We start from the raw sequence: 22,499 nt of genomic DNA, 5'->3' as shown, positions 1-22,499 counted from the left end.
GCTCTCATCAAGTTTTTTCTTATTCTTTTCTAGACCCAAGAATGATGCAGAGGAAAAAAACAGTGACAAGGATGTAGAAAGAGACATTTTCTTGCGCCCCTTAACCTTCATCGGTCTCTGAAGTTCTGCCTTTACCTTACTTCCAATATCCTGTCCCTCTCCTCAGAGCCCCTGTCTATTTCACCTTCATAGGATTTATCACAACTGTAATCAATTACTTGTGTGACTGGCCATTTAGTGTGTGTGTCTCCCTTGAGACCGTGGGCTCTTCAGGGGCAGGGATCACATCTGTCTTGTTTACTGCTGTATCCTCTGACCCCAGAGCCTGGGTTACGGATGCTACATAAATATTTACAGAGTGACTCTGAGCTGGTCAGGGGAGAGCTGGGACTTAGATCTAGGCATGTTTGATTCCCAAAGGAGCCTGAAGACTCAGAGCTGAGCAGGAACCAGGACCTCAGGGAGCTGCATGAGCCCCAACTTCTGAGGAAGGGTCTTAGGGAGCAGCCACTGATCACTGCCTATAGTTTGAGCTGGATCGTTACGGTTTATGCCCTATGGACAGGTTGCCATTCTCCCCAGTGCTGGCGCGGCCCACAGGGAGGATGCAAAGCTGAATGAGGGAAGAGGACACACTGTGGGAAAGGACATTCTTGTGGGCCCATGGTGGGCAGCAATCTGCAACCCACTGACAGTTTTAAGCACCACCAGGGAAGGCAAAGCTGTCTGTTCTGCTCACGGCACCTCTCAACATCTGGAAAGGAATGTAGCCCACAGGAACAGTGTGCAGAACTTTGCAGTCCACATACGTGACCCACTGAGTCTTCACAGCAACCCAGGAGGCAGGCATGGTTTATTATCCTGGTGCTACGGAGCAAACAGGCCCAGAGCCCTTTTGAACCTCGCCTGAAGCCACACAGCTGTTCAGAGACAGAGTCTTTAATTCCTTTAAGGCCAAACCCTCTTTCTCCTCTCAGCCCCTGCAACAATTCTTTAGCCACTTCTGGAAAAGCTCCCTTCTAGAGCTGTGGTCTAATTTAAGGCTGGGAGGAACACTGAAATTATCTAAGCCATTGGCTTCCAAACCCTGAGCTCAGGGGAGCGGGGGAGCTGTGTAACACTCCAGATACCCAGGCCCTAGTCCAGGAGGGCCTGACTCACACATCTGAGGGACATCTGGGAAGCTGTCGTTTTAATCTGCACCCCCATGTCCCCCACACTCGCCAGTGAGTACCCTGTGCTCTAGATCCATTTTACAGAAGGAGACTGAAATAGAGAGGTTAGACTTCACTTGAGGCCACAAATGGCACATAAAGGGACCTTCTGCTGTCCATCCACCCAGGTTGGTCTTTATTTCTGTCCACTGTCCCAGGTCGCATCCTTTCCCCTCCCCTGCACCTGCTAACTCAAGGCTTTCTCTCATGCCTAGTTATACCCCTTTTAGCTCAGCACTGCCCCTCCTTCCCTCTCCCTACACAAACACACATAAGCACCTACATGCACCCCCATGAGATCTCTCAATGCAACCTGGAACTCTGTGTGCACCATGCTGGTCTAACAGCAGCTGGGCAACCAAGGGTAACCTCAAACTTCTAATCCCGACTCCTATCTACTCACCCCATACACCTACCACATTACCACGCCCGTTTTTTGCAGTGCTAAAAACTGAACCCAGAGTTTTATGCACAATAAGCAAAATAGTCTACCAACTTGGCTACATTTCCAGCCCCTACCTTCTTCCTGGGAGTCAAGGCTTTGCTTGTAGTTGTGGTTGGCCTGAAAAATCACTAGGTTGACCACGCTGACCTCAAACTTGCAGCTATCCTCCTGCCTCTGCTGACATCATGAGCATGTACCACCACACCTAGTGAGCCTAGCTAGCAACGTTGTTCCTGAAGAGAGAATACCTTAATAGTGTGGAAGCAGCCAGGCAAGGGTGTACATCTGGGAGGCAGAGGCAGGCTGAGCCAGCCTATAGTGCTAGGCCAGCCGGGGCCACATAGTAAGATCCTGCCTCAGAGTTCAGACTCTAGTAAGTGGCTTGACCTAGCTTTTGGAGATACCTACCAGGAGCCCCACTCCTTTCTTGCTGTGGGTGGGGCTGGCCAGGCCTTCCTGCTTTAGAGACCTCCCACTTGGGGCCCAAGGGCGTAATCTTGGCAGAAGAGACAAACCTCCTCTCCAGTGGTTGCTTCTGCTCCACCCACCCATGAAGACCTTTGGCCACATCCTCCTGACTGTCCACTGCTCTTTTGCAGCCTTCAGGATCTGAGGGAAGCAGTTGGCTCCCTTCCCTACCACACCCCAACAGGCAGCCATTCTCTTGGCCTCTTCTCAAAGGTACCATCTAGCCCAAGTCTGTGAATGAAAAGTCAAAGGGTCCTCTGTCTGCTTGTCTGCTTCTGGGTCAGTGTCTGAGCTTGCCCACAGGGACACCAGCTGGCTAGGAGGGGGGCCCCAACCTGCAGAGCAGTGCCGGGAAGCGCCAGCCCACATCCTTGATCCCCAGCCCCACCCTCCCCCACTGTGGCTGTGACCACCCCACCCCTTCCCCAGCCCTCCTCCCCTCTCACCCACCCCTAACCTCCCCTGGGGAGCCAGGCTGCCAGTCCCAGTTCTCACTTCCGGCCTCATGACCCTCTCTCCAGCCTGCACGCACTCCCCCTCCCATTTCCCTCAGCTGGTTTGAAAGCCCACGGATGTCCTTAGCCTCTTAGCAGTGGGAAACATGGCTGTTCTGAAACCTCCCTCAGGACCTTTCTTCTCCACTGAGGCTTTACCTCCCAGGATTGCCAGCCCCCTTTCTCTCAGGAACTTCATATCACCCTCTTGATCTTCCCTTCCTTTTAGCCCCTAGTGCCCACCCAATTTGCAGATCTTACAGCAAGTAGACACTTGCCCCAGAGGAACCAGTCACTTATTTTGTATTTAAATGTGAGCACAGAGAGGCTTAGTCATGCCCTTAAGGACACACAGCCATGCCAATCAGTTTTGTTGTTGTGTAAGTTTGGTTTTGTTGGGATCCTCTAAACCAAACTGTTTCACCATCCAGAGGTTCAGCCTAGCCCTGGCTCCTCTAACAACTATTTCAACTATCACTTCTAACCTCTTTCCCCCAGCTTGTCATCAAGATGCACTACCTCCCCTGACCACTAGGTGTCCCCTCGGAGCCACTGATGCCCCAAGGGGAACTGGTCCTGCCCCGCCCCCGGCCATCATCTCCCCCCCACCCCAGAACCCTTCAGTACTGCATACCCCACCCTACCCTATCCCCAGCCACACAGAGCTCCTTTGTACAACCCCCACCCACCCTCTTCCTGTCCAGAGTGGGGCACCTGGCAAGCAGGTCTGTTCCTGAACCGCCCCCTGCCAGCCCCTTGCCCCGGGTGCCAGGTGTGTAGGCGCCACTGCCAGCTCTCACTGAACCCGAGGGTCACCCCATTGGCAGCCCTCCCTTCCTCCCTCCGAGGTCACCCAGGGACTGTGCTTTCCGCCTCACTCCACCCCCCATCCCCTCCTGCCCTTGGCCCTTTCCAGACTCCTGTCCTTGTCTTTCCTTCTGTCTCCCAGAGGACTCCCTCTTCCAGTACCACTAGCACCTCCTCCCACCTCTCTCCCGCCCCCGCCCACGTCCCTCCCCAGAGAGAGCCAGTTCTGCCCCGCCCCTTGCTGCCGACCAGGTCGGAAGAACTCCTCCCCCTGGAAAGTCACTGTTGAAAAGGAAGTGACTTCAGCAGTTTGGCCACAAGGCTGGGCATTGCTGAGCCCAGCTCAGCCCGAGTCTTGCCCAGCCCACCTCCAAAGCACAAAGGGAAGCCATGTGCACACACCAAACCCACCCAAGGGTATTTGAGTCTGTGTGGTAGACAGCCCAGGATACCTGCATAGGACCCATATCCAGCAGTCACTACAGTCACCACACATGTGAAGCTCTTAACTATTCCCCCACCTAGGTCACTTATGTAACTCTTGCACACACAGCCCTGTACACTAAGGACGGAGAGCCCTACACACCTGCTTGCACACAAACCCAACACCAGAACATTTACAGCCTCACATCCTCCCACAGTCCTGCCTCCCCACCCTTCCCATCCCGGAGGCCCAACCCCCATACAGACCTCAGGAATGCTCCTTTGGAAGTTGGGTGGGGTTCCCAGCAGGCTAAACTCTAAGGAGCTTCCTGGAGCCTGAGGCTTCATGTGTCAGTTCAGGGAGTTGCCTCTATAGGGCAGGGCAGCCCCACCTGGCCGCTGTGCCTGGGAGCCTGGGTGGGCTAAACCTGGGCCATGAGAAAGATGGGTCCTACCATGCCCCGCCCTCTAGCCAGCTGCCGGGCATGCATCACACCTGGAATGCCATGCCCTCCCAGTACTTCACCTTAGCCTCCCAGCTCTGTGACTCCAGTAGAGAGGTGTCCCAGGGAGGTCAGCTGTACATATCATGCATGCTGGCTTCCACCTCTGCCCTAAATCCTGGTCACCATCACAACCCAGTTCTCTAGGTCATTGAGGCATAGGGAAGAGTCCTCAGGCTAGGAGGTAGGATGCTAAGGGACTCACTCACGGTACCACATGAGCCTCCTATTTCCCTCTCTGGATAATGGGGGATTCAGATAGGCTAGACTACAGTTTCTTTCCTTCCCAACTTCCTTTATTCCTTTTTGCCTAAGCTAAGAGGAGATCCCTGTTACACTGGCCCAGGCCCGACATTCTCAGTTACCTGAGCAGGGTCTGCAGAGGCCCGACTCAGCAGGAAAGGTCTGTCTCCACCAGCATCTGCTTCTCCAGGGTAGTCTCTGCAGAGGTCTGAGCAGTGCCCCTCACCTGGGACCCTCTGCACTCACTCAGCTGGGTTGGCTCTGGGGTCCAGGCCGATGAGTAGACAATCAGGCAAGCTCCCATCTGTAGAAGCAAACACAGCACACTGAAGGTAAGCATGGATACAGAATAAGCCAAGGCAAAGGGCAACTGAGCCAGGTGAGCATGTCCCACAAATGCCAGTCCAGCTCTGATTTCACCCCACTGCAGAGCTGACTACCTACCATTTACCTTTAATTCTTTAAAAAATTTAATGACTTAGAATGGGGAGATGGCTCAGGAACTAAGAGCACTGGCTGTTCTTGTAGAGAACCCTGATTCAATTCCCAGCACCCACAGGCAGCTCTCACAGGTGTCTGTCTGCAACTCCTAGGAGATCCGACACCCTCACCAGGACATACACACAGGCAAAGGCACCAATAATGTACATGAACTAGAAATAAATATTTTTTAACGTTACTTTTTAAAAAGATTTAATTATTACATTTTAAACGTTTTGCATGCTTGGTGCCCACAGGTCAGAAGAGGGCATCAGATCCCCATGGAATTGGAGTCACAGGATGTTGGTAAGCTACTCTATAGGTACTGTGAACGGAGGTGGGATCCTTCTTAAGAGCAACAAATGCTCTTAACTCCTGATCCATTTCTCCAGCCCCTAGTCCCTGTCTCTTACAACCCAGGCTCCTATTGGGAGGCCATATCTTTGCATGTCTAGATACCCACATGTGCGCAAACTGCACACTGGAGAGAGTGGAGGGAACCTGGCCTTGGCTCAACTCCTTATCCTGTATACATCCTGTATGAATCCCCATTTTCTCATTCCTAAACATGGGAAGTTGGGACAGTTCTGGGGAGCTGGGGGCCTGGTGACTATGTGAGTTTAAGTTGCTGTCCCTAGAGGTATGGTCATTGCCATGAAGGCACACATAAAGCTGGCACCTGCCCAACTCCAGCAGCAACTGGATATACCTCTTGTTTTTAGAGAAAGGGTTTCTCTGTGTAACCCTAGTTGTTCTGTAACTCATTCTGTAGACCAGGCTGGCCTGGAGATCCACCTGCCTCTGCCTCCCAAGAGCCAGGCTTTAAGTGTCCACCACCACCACCCCGCTTGTTTTAATAACCATGGCCTTCCTTTCTACTCCAATTTCCTACCTAGTAGCTGCCCCCTGGTTGTCTGCACTGAGGCCTGGGAGAGTGGGGGAGAGGAGAGGGTTTAAGAACCAAGCCTCATAGAAGCTTATAGGTTGCCTGGGAATGTACATCTGTGAGTAAATACAAACATCTGTATGTGAGTTACTGGGTCTACTCTGCCAGCCACTGTGCATCTCTGATGTCAGTGTGGGTAGCAGTGTGCTTCAGACTGTACATGGGAGAGGGCTCAGATGTAGTCAAAGGTACAGCACCTGCTAGAGTGCAAGATCCTGGGTTCCACTCCCAGCACCAAAACGACAGTTCACATGTATGGGAATCATGAGTTTGCTCAGTAGTGGTTGGTGTATCAGTCTGTGTATCTATTAGAATTAGGTGTCTTTTGTCTATTGGGATTAAGTGTCTTTAGTTTATACTTGTGGATATGCCCACCATCTAAATTTCTGTTCTGTTCATCTCTGTGTATTTAGCTGAGCCTGTGACAGGTGTGCCCAGCTGTGAGTGTGTCTGTGTGTGTATATACTGTGTCTGGCTCACTGAATCTCACTGTGTCAGGAGCCAGACTAGCTCCTGCCTGCCTGCCTCAAGAGCTCTTTGGATGTGTTCGGCAGCAGGGTGGGGGCGGGTGGCTTATCCTCTGCTGTCCCTGCAGGTTTCCAATCTCCAGACCTGTGACTGTAGGCGCTGGTGTCACTGCAGATCAGCACTGCCTACCTCCTACCTCTGCCTTTCCTTTCTGTGGGCTTTCAGGGTCATGGTATAATGGCGTGACTGGTCACAGTGTCCCTGTGGGTTTGTTTTGCTATGGTCAGCATGTGCTCGAAGGTGTGTTTGCATGTGCAGATTTGTGTGACCTTATCATTGTGAGTCTGTCCATCCTGTGTATTTGTGTACGTTGGAGGGTCCTTCTGTTATCCCATTATGTATCTGTGCCAGTATAGCTGAGTGTCAGTGTCAACACATGTGAGAGGTCTGCGTGCCTGTCAGCACAATGGTGCCTCGGTGTTTGTGTGCTACCTTTGTGAGGCTCTGTGTCACTGTTTGTGTGTTGTATGTACCTTCTCTCCCTCCCTATCTCTAGAGTGACTGAGTGTTCATGTCCTCTCTCTCTCTCTCTCTCTCTCTCTCTCTCTCTCTCTCTCTCTCTGAGCCAGACAACTCCCCAAGCCTGGATTAGGGACAATTTATCCACAGGCAGAGAAGAATTCCAACCTGCCAGAGCCTCCCTCTGATCCGTTCGTTCCCTGCTTCCCTGTGGTTGGGTGGGCATATAAAAAAAAATACAGCCTAGCAGTTCCCAAGCCCTCAGGGAGCACCCCCACTTCCATAGTTCCCTAAAGGCCCAGAAAGGTGGAAAGGTATTCTGAGCCTCCACCCCACCCCAGTGACTAACTGGTCCTCATGGCTCAGCTAACCTTTACCCTCTTCTTCATATGGTGGGTGGGTGAGAAGAAACAAGTCTGCATGAAGTCTGACAGACTCTGGGGGCTGAGGAGACCTAAGGAGCAGCTGCCCTCAGAGCCCCCATATCCTGATAGTCCCTAGTTGATAAATGCCATCCCCCCAATAAATAACTAGGGAACATTCAGCTATGCCCATTGCAGGGGGAGGATTGTGGTGGGGGAATGTGGCAAGGGGGGGAGCAGGGCTGGGCTGGGACTAAGGCTCCCTTCACGGTGCTCCAGGCGCAAGGCAGAATCACATGTTTCCCATTAGCTGCTTTGGCCTCCTTGTTCGGGGGTGTTGGCTGGGGGAGATTTGTTCTGGTTGCAGACACCAGCAGAGACCACACAAGAGAGAGAAGGAAGGGGGGTTCTCTAGCAAACACCAGAGCCACAGAGGAAGAGAGACAAGGACAGAAGAAGACAGAAGCCAGTAAAGAGAAAGGTGAACAGAGACTGTGGGGACAGGGACAAGGAAGGAGGCAAGCTGGGCTAGGCCCCCAACAGAGACTGAGTTCAGGCCAAGAAGGATGGGGGGGCAGAGAGACAGAGAGACTGGGGAGGGGGGCAGAGAAGACAGCAGTCTGACAGAGACTAGGCTGATAAACAGGAGCCTACAGAGGATGATGGGGTGAACAGAGTGGAACGGTTAGGTGAGGGCCTCATGGGCTGGGAAGTGGATGCCCAGGCGGGTGGCGGATGAGGGCGGCCAGCGCCTGAGCCTCCCGCCTGCTGACCCTCAAGCCTCGGAGATAACAGACCCGAATAGTGCTGACTTGCGGTTCAGAAATCCAATATCCTCCGCGGCGCGCTAATCGACTACCTGAGCCCCAGCCCGCGTGAACTGCCCCGATTAATCCTGCAGCTCCACAGCTTTAATTAGTTTAACAGTTTCAGGGGCAGAAGAGGCAGGCAATAGGGTCCTTAGGCCCAGAGGGACACAGCCTTCATGCAAACCCTATCTAGTGCACACCTGCCTAGGCCGCAGAGGCCCCCTTCCCACACTACCTGAGAAACACTGGGTCCTTTTTCCTAGGGCTCAGTTCCAAGGGCTGGTACTTGGGTCAGAAGGTAGGTCATACAGCACTAAGACCTGCCCCACCCCCACCCTCACCCAACCTCCCACTTGTCTGTGCTTAGGGCCACAAGTGTTCTCTGGCCAGCCTTTTGGGGGCCTTGTGGCCCACATGGGGGAAGCCCCACCAACTACCAGCCACACACCACAGGTTAGTATGTAGTCTCTTTAGGGTGACAGACAGGCCCACTGACAACATCCCAACAGCAAGTGATACTTATACAAAACAGTCACCGAGAATCCTCCCCACACGAATAGCAGCGGAGTACACAACCTGTTGCTTCCTTCAAAGTGTGAGATGGTCAGCCATATCTGATACGCCTCCTCCTACCCCCATGGCACAAGGCAGGTATCCAGTCATTACCCCTCACAACAGTGTGACTACCTAACCAAGCACCTCTTACCCATTGACAGGATGTGGGACGTAGAGAAAACCTGTCATAAACAGTGAACCAAAATAGTCCTTGCCATGGGACAAGTCTCTTCCACCCACAAAGTATGACCAGGGACACAACTGTGGTCTTCTGGAGTCCCCTATCTAGACATGACATCCCACCTCTGCCTGCTTTGGACAAGTGACAGCCCACCCACACCCCTACTCCAGCACTGTCACCAGCCTGGGTGGTACTGTCTGTCCTCTGCCTGCAGGAACGTCACAGCTCACAGGGCATGAATGTCACCCCAGCAATGCTAGAACTGAGCACAGCCACACGTTGCCTCAGTGACAAACGGCCCCAAGAGGAGGTGGAGGCACTCAGGGTTCTGGGTGTGACCTTGCTCCCTGGACACCAGGAGCCTGGGTAACCAGAAGCCAGGTACTAAGAAAGAGAGACTGGGAAAGAAGCTGCTGGGGCACACAGACAACCTGGAATGTCACCTTCCCAAGCTCCCATTCCATTTCTAATCAACTCAAGGAGGGGGGTGGGATAGTGGCTGAATTCCCCTTTGCTGGGACAACTGTCCCTCTCCACACTTCAGGCCAGGCCACAGAACTAAGGATGGGAATGAGGATGGAATCCAGGAGCATGACTAAGGAAACAGCCCCAGCCTGCTGGCCAGGGTGGTGCAGAAGGCTAGGAGCCAAGAGGCCTGGGTTCAAGTCTACGCTCCTCCCAGGCCAAGTTGGGAAGACCTTGGAGCAGCAGCCCAGCCTCTTTGGCTTAGGGGAGAAGGTTGAGAAAGGACTGGGGTCAGAATAAGCTACAGAGAAGGGGCGGGCAGCAGGTTCCACTCCCACTGTGTGTTCAAGGACCCTCATCTTGACTTCCAGTTCCCCATGTGTAAATCTGGCCTCAGAAGACCACAGGACACAAGCAGAACAGGAAGAGAGGGAAAAATAACTGAGGAACTGGAGCCCCTACAGATACAGGCTAGACCAGTGTCAGCAGCAGAACTGTTTCCATCGCCTGGCTTCCCATGTGGTCTGTTTCTTTAAGGCAGCGGGAGATGTGGGGTGGGGGTGTTGAGGTGTTGCTGGATATAGGACAGACTGCCTTAAGCTAAAACCATGGAATCAGATATAAGTCTGTCCTCCCCCTCACCTTTACCCTCGACCTAACTTGGACTACCTTAGAACCATGGACTAGAGCAACAGCTCAAAGGGAGGGAGGACACACCTGCTCCCATGACACACAAGAGCACCTGCTGCACAGGACTAAAGGACCTGAGAATGCAGTGTTCAAGGGCCCCCTTACTGTATGGAAGTTCAGAGAGGGACAGACCTAGCCTGAGGTCACACAGCCGGACTGCAGCAAAGGCCAGAACTTTCCTCAGCAACAGTCTCAGAACAAAGTCCTTCTAGACCCTGGGGGTGGCTAGAGCTAGGGGGCCCTGGGGGACTTAGCAAAAAACGTGGTGACAGATGGCCTGCCAAGGCAGCGGCGATCTGGGCGGCTGGCAGGCATGCTCGCTCCCGCGCAGGGAAGCAGCTAATTTTAGCTGAGGCCTCCATGCCAGCTTTGTTCCCCCCACCCACCCGCCAAGGGGGCCCAGCATGCCTTGCGTGCAACCCGCCTCCCCTGGCACCCCTACCCCCCTACCTGACCCCTTTGGTGAGTAGTGTCCAGACCCCCAGGGTCCTAGAACTGTCTGCCAGACTAGGCCTCACCACACCCAGAGGCCAGGGCTGAACCCTGGAGGCCTGGCTCCCTTACCCTAAGGCTTATTTGCCCAACTCTTAAGCTCCTTCATTGGAGGAGGACAGGAGGACAGAAGGAAGGCCAGAGGCCACTGTCCAGCCTGGGAGGGCTGAACACCAGGGACTGCCAGCCTTGTGGAAAGGTGGACATTGCCTCCCACTCAGCACCGGAGGAAAGTGGACCTTGATTTCACCAAGACTCTGGTTCTGGGCAATCGTCTTCCTGGTGCTGGTTGGTGAGCAGTGAGTCGCTTGAACCTTTCCTTGTTCCTCATAACTCTTTGTTCCAGGAACTTGACGTACCTTAAAGCCACAGCTATCGAGTATCAGGTTTGGAAACTGAGGCATAGCCTGAAATAGTCATCACATCGAAAGCAAAGGGCAAATCTTAGGAATCATTGTGGCCTAGGTACCCTAACAAGGTATCAGGGTTCTTGTCTAGCTTAGCCCCTGGGAATGCTCCTTTGGGCCAATTGGGCTGCTAGAAGGGTAACCAAGTAGGGAAGGTTACTTTGTAACTGCAAAGGAGACCTCAAATTTTTCATCTGGCACCCCATTTTCTGCAGACTCTTTAATCTTAGACCCATTTCAAGTTCAAGTATGTATGCTTGGTGGGGAGCCCAGGGTATAGAGTTCCTACTAGAAAGGAGCCTTTGGGGTAACCCTGAAGGGCTACCCTCAGCTCCCTGGCCATTGGTTACAAGGGAGATGACCAAATAGGGCACAGAAAAGAATCTTGAAAGAAATCTGAATTTAGAGAGAACCAGTGAGGACAGAAAGGAGGAGATAAAGGCAAAAAAAAAAAAAAAAAATCAGAGGAAGATCTTGGGGACAAGAAAAACAGCCTAAGGAGAAAGGAAGAAGGGGGGGAATGGGAAAACAACCTGGGAGAGGTAGGGAGCACATGACAGGAGAGACGGCAAGAAAAAGACTCAGGAAGAGTGTGAAGAGGAGGGAGAAAAGACAAAGAGAGAGAGACAGGCAGGATGATGCAGAGACAAAGACACACACAGAGGGAGAGAGATGGAGGAGCTTACCACAGACAGGCCTAGGCACAGCAACCCAGGGAGCAGGAGACAGAGGGACTGACACACCCAGAGACTAGCGGAGACAGTCAAGAGGGTGAGATGCACTCAGAGAATGGGGTGGGAAGAAGGGGGAGACACTAAGTGATGGATAGAGTGTGGGGGAACAGCAGGAGCAGGCAGGGGTGGAGGGAGGGGCGTGAGCAGGAGGGGAGATGTCGCCAGAACTGGGGGGGGGACAGAGGACAGAAATGGAATGTGGGTCTGGGCATGAGGCTCACAGATGCATCGGCTCTGGTTTCAGCTGGGGCAGTTGGCTGCTTGGGGGGGTGGGCAGGGCTGTCAAGGGAGGGGGGGCTGTTGCCATGGAGGCGGGCACGGCAGGGGCACAGTCTGCTGGCACTTGGAGCTCTGGGCATGGTAGGGGGCTGACTAAGGGGGAAGGGGTGTGTGTGTGATGAAGCCTCGCCCCTGCCCTAAGGGCTCTACCAGGAAGGAAGTTTCCAGAGAGCAACTGGAAGATGCTGGAGTGGAATGGGGCTCTTGGGCCTTGCCTAACCCCAGGGAGGCACCCTTTCCCAGGTCACACGTGCCATCTCAGGGTTCCACCTGTGTGTCTCAGGATGTCCCCTGTGGATGGATCTTCCTCTTCTGTCCCCTCCAGTCTGGCTGAAGATCCCACATGCTGCTGCTGCTTTTGCTTGCAGGGAAGCAAGATTGTGAATTCAGGATCTGTAATCCTAACGCAGAGCCCAGGCCTACCGGGCTCCAGTTGCCAAGGCGACGGTGGGTCAGAGGGCAGTGCAGGGCGCCCGTTCCTCCAAGTCAGAATCCCAATTGTTAAAGCCCAAGAATAAACAGCTGAAGCGGCTGTGGGGGGGGCCCTGAAGGGGGGGAGGCCCTGAAGGGGGGGGTTGCTGAGGTCTGCATCAGCTCAGTGTGGTGTTGTCAAGCGAGATGTCACTAATTGTCTGAAGGAACGGGCTGAGGCAGCTCTTAACTGCTTCTGTGCCACCGGAGACACCTTGGCTGCTTGGCCTCATCCCTGGGGCTTCCCAGCATTCCACTAGGCTAGCCTGTGGGTGTGTGTAGGGGAGAGTGCTGGGCCAGCATAATCTCCACCTCCCTTGCACTGAACCCCCACATTGGCTCCCAACACTCCTCTTTGCCCAACTTGGAACCTCCCACCTGCAAGCTACATCTTTATGTCCCCAATCGCTGGGCTTACAGTGTTTCATACTCCCTTGACCTGCAAATACTCTTAGCTGTCCCCAACGTGGTCTCCCCTTCCCCTAGTCAGAGGGTCCGGTATAGATGTGTGGAAGGCAAAGACACCCAGCACTCTTCTGATGCTTGTATACAGGGGTGGGGCCAAACTGTCTGTCTAGCATTTCTCCCTGCAGCTCTCCCCTCCAGCTTTGGCTGTTTTGCTCCCTTTGTGGCTTTCCTTCCATAAGCTTGTTTCCTCATGGCCCCAACCTAAACATGTAGTGGTGTCTTTTCTGATTCATGCCATGTCTGTAACCCTGTTCAGGAGTTCCGATCCAGCTGTGAAAAGATAAATCACACCAGAAAGGGGCAGTGTGTAGCACACAGCAAACTGCTTCATGGATAGCAGGGGTTATTAGTACCTTAGCAGCTGTCCCTCTGAAGACACAGTACTAAGAGTGAAGGTAACGGGAGGGGGTGCATTTACCGGAGGTGAGGATAGGTTCCGGGAAGACTATCTGCAGAAAGTAGGGTCTGGTAAAATGGAGATAGGAACTAGGAAGAAAAGAGAGAGAGAGAGACACTTCCAGAAGAAGTCTTGTTAAGATTTTAAGCTGGTCTGTGTTCTCAGGATCCCTGTTCAGCCTCTAGAACCATAGAAGGGGAGGATGCCTTTGAGGTCTCTCCACTCCTAGTCGGTCCAGCCTGTTCTAGCATCTCCTGCTGACTCCACCCACTGCACTCTGGAACTCAGGAGATCAGGCAAGTCTCCAAGAGGATGGTTGCACCTGGAGTGACATCTCAAGGAGGGGGACAGGGCTTTGGGCACTCCAGCTTTCTGGGGACTTCTCCCCAGAAGTCTCCCCCTGCCCAGAATGAGAGAGGGAACTCAGAACACCCACACCACTCAGATGGATACCTGTGGGCAGAGGCACAATCCGTGGGCTGGGATCTGGGCTCAGAAACAGGGGATCCCCTAGAGAGAGCCCAGCCCAGCTGGGGGCTGAGAACGGACAAAAGGCTACTTGTTCTCAGGATGCCTGCGCCTTCTCAAACATACCTACCTACAGCCGCACTCTGGGGACACTTACACCCACAGAGCCATACAAAGCCTGCCAGGGTGGAGCTGGGGGGGTGTTCAACAATAGGTACAGCCAGCCCTAAACAGAACCATCCCATACCTTACAGAGAAGGCCACTCACCTCACTCATCATATTCTAACCAAGTCAGTTAGCTATGGCCCCACAGCCTAAGGTGCCTGACTGAGCCAGACCCAGCCAGTCTCAAAGCTACCCTCCCCATGCCTCCAGCTTACCAACTTATCTCTAGAGTTAGCCTTGGCAGCTAGTGAGATCTGCTATCTTTTTTTATTTTTGGCAGTGCTTGGAATTGAACCCAGGGCGTCAGCATGTTAAGTGTCCTGGTCCAGAGCACCACCACAGCCCTGCTCACATCACATTTTACTGAGTACCTACTCTATCTTACTCCGCAGAGAGGTAAACAGTTAGGCTAAGAGCTTGCTTTAGTGTCATGAGTCCTGATCTCAATACTAAGACAGAGGCAAAGATCTGAACTAAGGCCAAGCTTAAATGTAAGAGCCCAAGTTCTTGCACGTGTTCTCTCTGACCCCCATCACACCACCTTAACAACCCCAGCACAGACCACATATGACCAGACAGCGGAGACTCGTCTGAATGGAGGTGTAATTCCCAGTCCCACACATCGCAGTGCCAGTCTAGCACAAGCTGGTAATCCTAACTCATCAGTGTCTCGGCTGTCCCTCTCTATGCTGGCCTGAGGAATCACGCCACAGAGCTAGAGTACGAATGGAGCGAGAAGGAGCCACCTTTTACATTTCCAGCAGGGTCACCTCTAACTCTCCCAACCCCAGAATGACAAAGCACTCTATACAGGCTGGGGTGCTTGACCCCATGGGTCTGGACACAGCCCCCTCCACAGCCCCTGATGAGAACAAGTCTAAACAAACTCCTTCCTGGGGATGTGAAAACACCTTTCCTGGGGGAGGTGATGCTGAGATCCCAGACCTAGCTAGGGAAAGGGATCAGGTTACTCTCTCCCTAGCTGTGCCCTGGACTCCTTGGGGCTGACCTTTCACCTCGTCCAGGCCTGAACCCAAAGGGGGGAGCCCAGGACTCACCTCCTGTTAACCCTCTGCATTCCTTAGTTGATTCCTGGGCTCCTGCCAGGGATGAGGGGGTCTAAAGATGCTGAGGCGGCCATGCTAGTCTTTCTCCAGCCTCCCACCCTTGGCAAGGAGCTTCACAGAAGGCGCATCCCTGACCCCTGACCATGCTACCCTGCTGGGATCGAATACCTCAGCCCAAGCAGCTGAAAATGACCTGGGCTATTTTCGCTCCAGGATCATGTTGCAACTCCCCCTTGAGCTGGCAGCTTCCCACACCTCTCCAGACCATCACTGCCCACCCTCATCTCTCTCACCCACAATCACCGACTAACAGGATAGGAGGACTCTTTAACTGGCCTAAGCTCTTCATGACGGTGGCCATGAGGAGCCAGTCATGGGGCTGGGCATAGAACCAGGCTCCCTGGGTTCCCGCCCAGGTCTCTAACTGTTCAGCACGGCCTGCTATTATACCCTAGATGCCAAAGCCTCTGACCCAGCCAACCTCCCAGAGCACCAGAAAGTCACTTTGGAGACTGCAGGCTAGCCATAAGTCCCTGGGCCACTCTGCATGTCAGGAAATGCTTCTGCCACGATCTTTTGTTTAGATCTGGTTACCAGGTCTGTACACCTATGCCACAGACTCATGGACCTACCCAGGATTAAGGGTATACATAAAGAGGGAGAAAAGGGTAGGGAGACTGAAGCTTGGAAAATGAGAGGTGGATTCAAACTTTACTCCCAGCTGTTCCTTGCCCCTAGCTTCTTGGTGGAGTTCACCCCCCTCCATTCCATCAACTCCCTCCAGGCCTCTGCCCCTGCCTCTGCCCTCTCTTCTTTAAGCTCCAACCCTCCTGGGAAGGAATGTGACTGGTCAGGTCTGAGCTGACCATGAGTGGTTATAAGGCAATAGACACCCCTCATACTCCCATCCCCCCAACATAGGAGGGCTCACATACCAAGGTGGGGGGCAGTTTAACCCTTTACAGCCCGGTTCCTTTGGCCAGCCCTATATAAACGCTTCACAGAAGGTAGAATGTGTCCAAGCAATAGGATGGGGTCGTCTGCCTGCCTGGCTAGTCCTCATTAAGAAATCCCTTGCTATCCTAAATGTTTTATCTCATCTTCCATAATACAGGAAAACAGCCAGGAACTGGTGCTGAGGGCAGAGAGGAATCTTCAAGAACCCCAACTTCAGGAGTCCCTCTTCTGATGGGAGAAATGTAACCCTGCCTTGGGGAGTCTGTTGGGGGAGACCAGACACAGGCTGGGACAAAGAGCCAAAAGCAAGAGAGTCCTGAGCTGCTATACCAGTGGGAGGAAGCCAGGGCAGGCAGGAGAACAAGCCAGGTGGGGTCAGACCGGGCAGGCCTCCCAGAGGCCCCTAGCCCTACACCCCTTCCCCCAGGCTCTGGAATCTCGGGGGTCAGGGCTGAGGGACAGCTCCACCCCCTGCTCCCCTCAGGCTCAGGAATTCCACCAGCAAATGGGGGGGTGGGGGGAGGCTTCGGACTTCATCCAACTTGGCTCCCACTGGATTGGGAACTACAGCTCCTCCTAAGCCCCCACCTCCACCCAAGCCCCTAAGGTTGGCCCCCAGCCCTCTTTTCTCCCCCTGCCTGGGCTGGCATGGTGTGTGCCAGGCGCTGGCAGAAAACAAACCCGCCGGGGTGGGTTTGCAGGGAGCGGGGTAACCTTGACACAGTTGCAGCCGTCGCTAATGGCAGACACACACTCCGCCTGTTCTGGGGGGACTGTTGCCGTTGCTAGGAAACCGGCAGCCGCGTGAATGGAAATGGGTCAGTAAACCTGGGGAGAGATAGTGTGACACTCGAACCACTGCAGCTGCTCCAGCCCACACCGAAATCCCTTCTCTTCAATATTTATCACTCCCGCCTGGGCCATCGGCTCCTGCCAGACCGGGCACCAGCCTGGCCCTCAGGTTCCCCCCAATGTCTGATAAGGATGGAGGGAGAAAAAGCGATGGTTGGGGTTGCTTATCCACGGTTTGGGTGGGAGGTGCCTTGGGATGGAACTAGTTCTGGAGAAGATTGAACAGGAAACAGAATCTAATCCCGTGGTGGGGAAAGGGTTAAAAGGTCAATTCACGCCGTCCTGACTTAGGCACCGTGGTAAAATTACAGTGAGTGAGCAGCCTAGGCCTGCCGGTTACCTACACAGGCACTTTAGAAAGGGCAGGTTTCCATCCTCTCTTCACCTAGTTTTGGGACATCCCTCTGGATAGAAGCTAGAGACACCCGAAATATGAACCAGATTGATTGGCAGCCCGAAAATACCAATTCAGTAGCCCCATATAATCAGGTGGCATCCCAAAAGACCAGGGGCTGTCTACTCTCTTACAACACACACCTCCATCGACACACCCTCCAGAGTCACTGTTCAGGAAACCTTGACAACAACTCCTCACAGAATCCCTCACAATAGAACAACTCCAATTCAGAATAGTATCCTTCAACTCAACTCCCACCAAAAGCAAGCGAACCTGCGCATAAGGCCAAACTCTCCCCAGCCCATGAGGCTGGAGCCTGTTCAGCAAAGACCCAAAGCCAATTCCCCTAGCTTATGTGTGTGTTGTTTTTCTTCCTCCCCCACCCCCGGCAGCTTCCTTGTCTAGAGCACACCCCGATCCGCTGCCACTGTGATGACTCTCTTGGACACACATCCCACACAAGTTAGCAGCCCCATGCCCAGCACCCCATCCCTGGAGACCGACTGGTCCCTGACACACACACATTCCTTTCCTCTAGAAGCATGCAGCCTCACAGCCCAAACCAACACAGGCGCTTATTCTAGAGCACAAGCCTCGCTCCCTCCAGATAACAGGAACATAGAGACCCTGGGAGTGAGCAACTCATTTGGGTAACATGCCCCCTCCACCCACCATGATTTCCGTCAGAATCCCTGAAGGGTGTGTTTCTGTAAGGAGGGCGCTCCGGGAGGTGTGGGGGATACCTTGACAGGGATCTCCCAGTCGACTTGGTTCTCCATGTGCTATCTCCTAGGATACATCAGTCAACACAGGCTTGGAGCCTGTCAGAGCTAGAAGGTGCCTGAGGGAGTAACTTATCCAGCCTGTGTCATGAAGGGAACAGAGACACAAGAGGAGAAACTGCCTGCTCAAAGTCACACAGCCTAACTGTTGTTTTCAGTCCATTACTGTGAGCCCTTTGTAGGTATGACAAACTAGCCAGATATATGTATGTCTGTTCTGAAGGAAGACGGTTATTTGGCGTTGATACAGGAATTCTTTGGGCAGCCCTGGCCATCCTGGAACTTACTCGATAAACAAGACTGGCCTCAAATTTGCAGAGATCTGTCTGCTTGCCTCTGCCACTGGTGTGCTGGGGACTAAAGCTGTGTTGCCACCATTGCCTGGTTTGTATGTTGACTTCTGATGGGACCTGTTTTACAACCTTACCACCTACTCCGTGACCCAAGTTGCAACACTTTCTGCCCCTGTGTGGTGTGTTCAGAGTGGGCTTCAATAGACTTCCTGGTCCAGCCATAGGGCAAGTTCCTGAACTATGTAGCAAGAACCCCAGTACACAACTAGGACCTAAAGATTTCTCTAGCCCCCACACCTAGCATTCAAGCAAAATCTCTTTACTTCCAGGGCATCCATGTCTTGTATTATTTAAGTGGATCTCTGCCAGGATGCCTCTGGGACAATGAGTTAGATGAATCGAAGAGATAGGTGGTTCAAAGTAGTTTTATTTATCCACATGTAATATTCGGTGGTGTTGGTGGTTTTAATACAAGCCCTTGGGTCTGATAGGCGGTTCCATCTCTACCCCATCTGCAGAAGAAAGGCAAACCTGAGGTTCAAGTTTACAGTCAAATGGAACCTTTGTTGTTCTGAGACAGGGTCTCACTACTATGTAACCCTGGCTGGCTTCAACCATTTCGGAGATCCACCCGCCTCTGCCTCCTAAATGCTAGGATTAAAGTCCTTCAACATCAGACCCTACTGAAAGGAATCTTGAGCTCCTTCCGGTGTCCTAGTCTCTCTGAGAAGGCCAACCAAACGGAAAACACAAGCGAGGTAGGTGGGGGTTGGGAGAAGGTGTGAACAACAGGTCCAGGTGTATTTCCTGGGCTGAAGTGAGCCTAGAGGAATTTGAATTTGAATCTGCGCATCTGTCGGAGTCAGGGTGGAGAGCCAGGAGCCCCAAAGGAAGAATCCTACTGACCTTTAAGCCTGCCTGGGCCTTACACCTGGAGAAGCCAAGCTTTGTGGTCTGCCAGCCCCACCCCCCAGCGGAACAGTGGGAGCATCCGGAGGAGACCAGCCCCCACCTTGGGCATCAGTTTCCAGTCCAGACTTAGAGCAGGCTAGGGAGGAAGGACTTTAATTTAATATATTGTGTCCAGAACTGGTTTCCAGCTCCCAGCACTTAAAAGGTCTCTTGCCCCAGTGTCTATCTACCTGAAGCTAACAGTAAGCACGGGTTTAAATGAATAAATGAACACTCAATGAAGCCAACAGCTTTCCCACTCCATCCTTCCCATCCACACTGATTACCTTGGGAAGCCACATTATACAGGTCCGGTGGAAGGTAGATGAGATTAAGGCTTTAAGGGTGGCCTCTACTCTCCTGAAAGGAACTGTTACTCAGGTGTCTTACTGTGAGCAAGCACCACACTAATTGCAACCTCAAGCTCCACAAGGCCTAGGTTTTTCAGAAAGTGGAAAGAAAAGCTCAGAAGTAAAGAGACTTGCCCAAGGTAACTGAATAGTGCAGGACAGAGAAATAATCAAACCATGCCTACCACCGCTGCTTCGGTGTAACGCGGTGCGGAGAGTTCGGTGGGGGCGGGAATTGTAACTGAACCGGGGCCTTTGGCTGGGAGTGGCCAAACGGTTCATCCGTCTCCATCCGTGCTTTACCAAACGGTACTGGGATTAGGCAAAGTTGTGGGGAAACTAATCTCTTAACTCGCGCGCGTGTACACACACACACACACACACACACACACAAACACATAAAACAGTGTAAAAAAGAAAAAAAAAAGGAGCCCTGAGAGGTCACTTACCAACTCCCCTGGCTTTCAGGGCTCCGGCAAACGCGTGGCCCTCCCTCCCGGGTCCCTTCTCTGGACTCCTTGACCTGCAAGGTGCAGAGTCACGCCCCAAATCAAGCTGCTGCCGGAGCTGGGGAAAACCATCCAGGATGGTCTCAGGCGTCCGCGGTCCACCGGCTCGGTAGTGGCGAGAGGGGTGGGGAGGAGAGGGCCTGGGAAGAGGACCGCCTCGCCAGCCTCCGGCACAGAAGAAGCCCTTCGACGCCTCAGCTCGAGCAGGAGGCGCGGGTCGGCCGGCCGAAGGACTCCGCTCGCGAGTTTTCCCGCCGCCGTCCCTCCAGCTACCTGGCCGCCCCGGGTGGCTGCGCCTGCGCCCCCGCCCCCTCCCCAGGAGGCCGCAGGGCTTCTGACTCCGGCGGAGGTGACGGGCCGAGAGGGAAACCAGGCGGCTGGGGGAGGGGCGTTGCCTGCACCTGGCCCCTGTCCGCCGCCCAGGCCCGGGAAGGGCGGGCCTGGACCCCCGCCAGCCCCGAAGGAGCGGCGGGGGAGGGGAGCCTCCCGCCTCGCCCGGGGCGGAGTGGGGGGAGGAGGTCGGGGACCGGGGAAACCTCCCCCACCACCGGAGCGGCGGAGACGCGTTCGGGGGTCGGCCGGCTCGGCGCCCCCTTCCCGAGCCGCGCTGGGCCGGCTCCCCCGGCCGCTCGCGCTCTCCAGCTGCAGGAAATTCCAGAAGCTCTCCATCATCCCGGCGCAGCGCGCCGCCCGGGCTGCCAAGGCTCCCCGAAGGAGAGCCACATGCCGGCCGGCCGACCGACCGACCGACCGGCCCGCCCTCGCCCCCCACCCAGTTCCCAGTCCGCGAGGAGGCCACGTAACCCGGCCCGTCACCCCTTCCCGCGCCCCGGGGACGGCGGAATGCGTGGCAGCCCCGGCCTGGGGGCTATTTTGGGCGGGAGGGGAGCAGCGCGGCCAAGGTGTTTTCGGCTTTTTTTCCTGGCCCCCGTCCCGCTAGCCCGGGCCCTCGGCTACCCGCGGAGGAGGGACACGTGGAAGGGAGGGGAGGGCCGCTTCGAGCCGACTCAGGGCTGGGGAGAGCCCGGGAGACACCCGGCCCGACTCGCTCTGCGGGCCGAGCGGCGGGTTTACTGCGCCTGACACAGCCGGTGGCTCCGAGGCGCCCGCTACCTGCTCGCCCCTCCTCCGGTGAGCGCCCGCGGCCCGGGCACTCCTTCCCCAGCGGCGGACTCAGGCCTCACTGGATAGCGCCACTGAGCACCAGTGGCCAATCACCGGCCTCGATTTCCTTACCTGTGAGTTGGGATGAGCTACCAGGCTTTATTTGGAGGGTACCTAATTCACTTTGGTGTGCGCCTTTTCCTGAGCAAAACTTTAACTCTTTTTGAGGGAGGGCGCTTAGTTTTTCCATTTATTAAGTGAGAGGGATTAAACAACCCCCCCTTTCAGGGGAAAACTCCCTTACACCAAAACTGTGTGTTTTCATACAATACATTCGCATCTAGCGCCTATTCAGTATTAGTGGCCAACAGCATGCGTACTGACTTTGCACCATCAAAAAACATTAACCCCATTATGGTCCCAATAAAGATAGTGTTTTACTGGAGGAAACTGAGGTTCAGTAAAATGACTTGCCAGAGGTTAGACAATGGCACAGCCCAGAGTCAGACAAACTGGCTTCAGAATATTAATTACAGACACAGGACAAACCCTTAGAGGCGGAAACTAAGGCCCAATGTATCACTCAAAAGTTCCTGTGATTAGTGGCCAAGTAGGCACCCAATACAAGTCTTCCAACTCTTTAGTACCCTGCTGCAACCCTTGAATCTACTCAGCACCTGCCGTGGACAGTTAGGGGGGGGTCCCCAAACAGTGTCTAAAAACGGGTACCAAACTGGATGTCCAAGAGCCTAACTGCTTTCAAATGCTCGCCGCAGTCTAACTCAGATTCTAGACTCAACCCAGCCTCAGAGGTGAGGGGTTCAGAGATGAGAAGAGAGAGGACACGGGGTAGGGGGCATCCTCACAGAACCTAGCGCTGCTTACACACACACCAAGCAAGGAAACACAAAGGTTGGCAGTCGCATATCATCCCCACCTCCCGCCCCGGAAACCTGGCCGTTTATTTCTGTCCCCGGGTCCCGTTTCCATAGAGTCGGTCCAGGAAGGCTGGCAGCAGCTGGCTTAGAGGGGCAGAGTTTCTGCTCCAAGGGTCCAGCTGCCACCCTGCCCTCCCCCACCTACCAGACCAGAAAAGACTCCAGAGTCAGAGGTGACATTGGGATGAAAGGAAGGAGCTAAGAACCGGCGGCGCTCAGAGACGATGCCAAAAAGCCCTGAAAGGCCTGGAGCTCCAGCAGAGGTTCCACCTGGAGCTGGTTGGTCAGAACTTGGAGGGAGGGAATCCTTTCTCTGAAACCCACAGCCCAGGTGCTGTCTGTCTC

General features: G+C 54.1%; 1 protein-coding gene across 3 annotated transcripts in view; it reads right to left on the bottom strand.

The window, feature by feature from the left end:
* The window catches only part of AHDC1 (AT-hook DNA binding motif containing 1), a 63,595-nt gene that overhangs the window by 16,628 nt on the left and 24,468 nt on the right, over positions 1–22,499 (bottom strand). For 2 of the 3 annotated variants that reach the window (XM_080921488.1, XM_080921489.1), the window contains exon 3: positions 4,720–4,901. The gene's annotated coding sequence lies outside the window, so the exon portion shown is untranslated. Of the gene's footprint in view, positions 1–4,719; positions 4,902–20,052; positions 20,310–22,499 lie in introns of those variants that run through there. The other variant, XM_080921490.1, reaches the window with a different exon arrangement.

The sequence above is a fragment of the Micromys minutus genome (assembly GCF_963924665.1).
Source record: "Micromys minutus genome assembly, chromosome: 9".
Lineage (NCBI taxonomy): Eukaryota > Metazoa > Chordata > Mammalia > Rodentia > Muridae > Micromys > Micromys minutus.
Note: the sequence above shows the minus strand (reverse complement) of the source record. Positions and strands in the feature narration are given on the sequence as shown.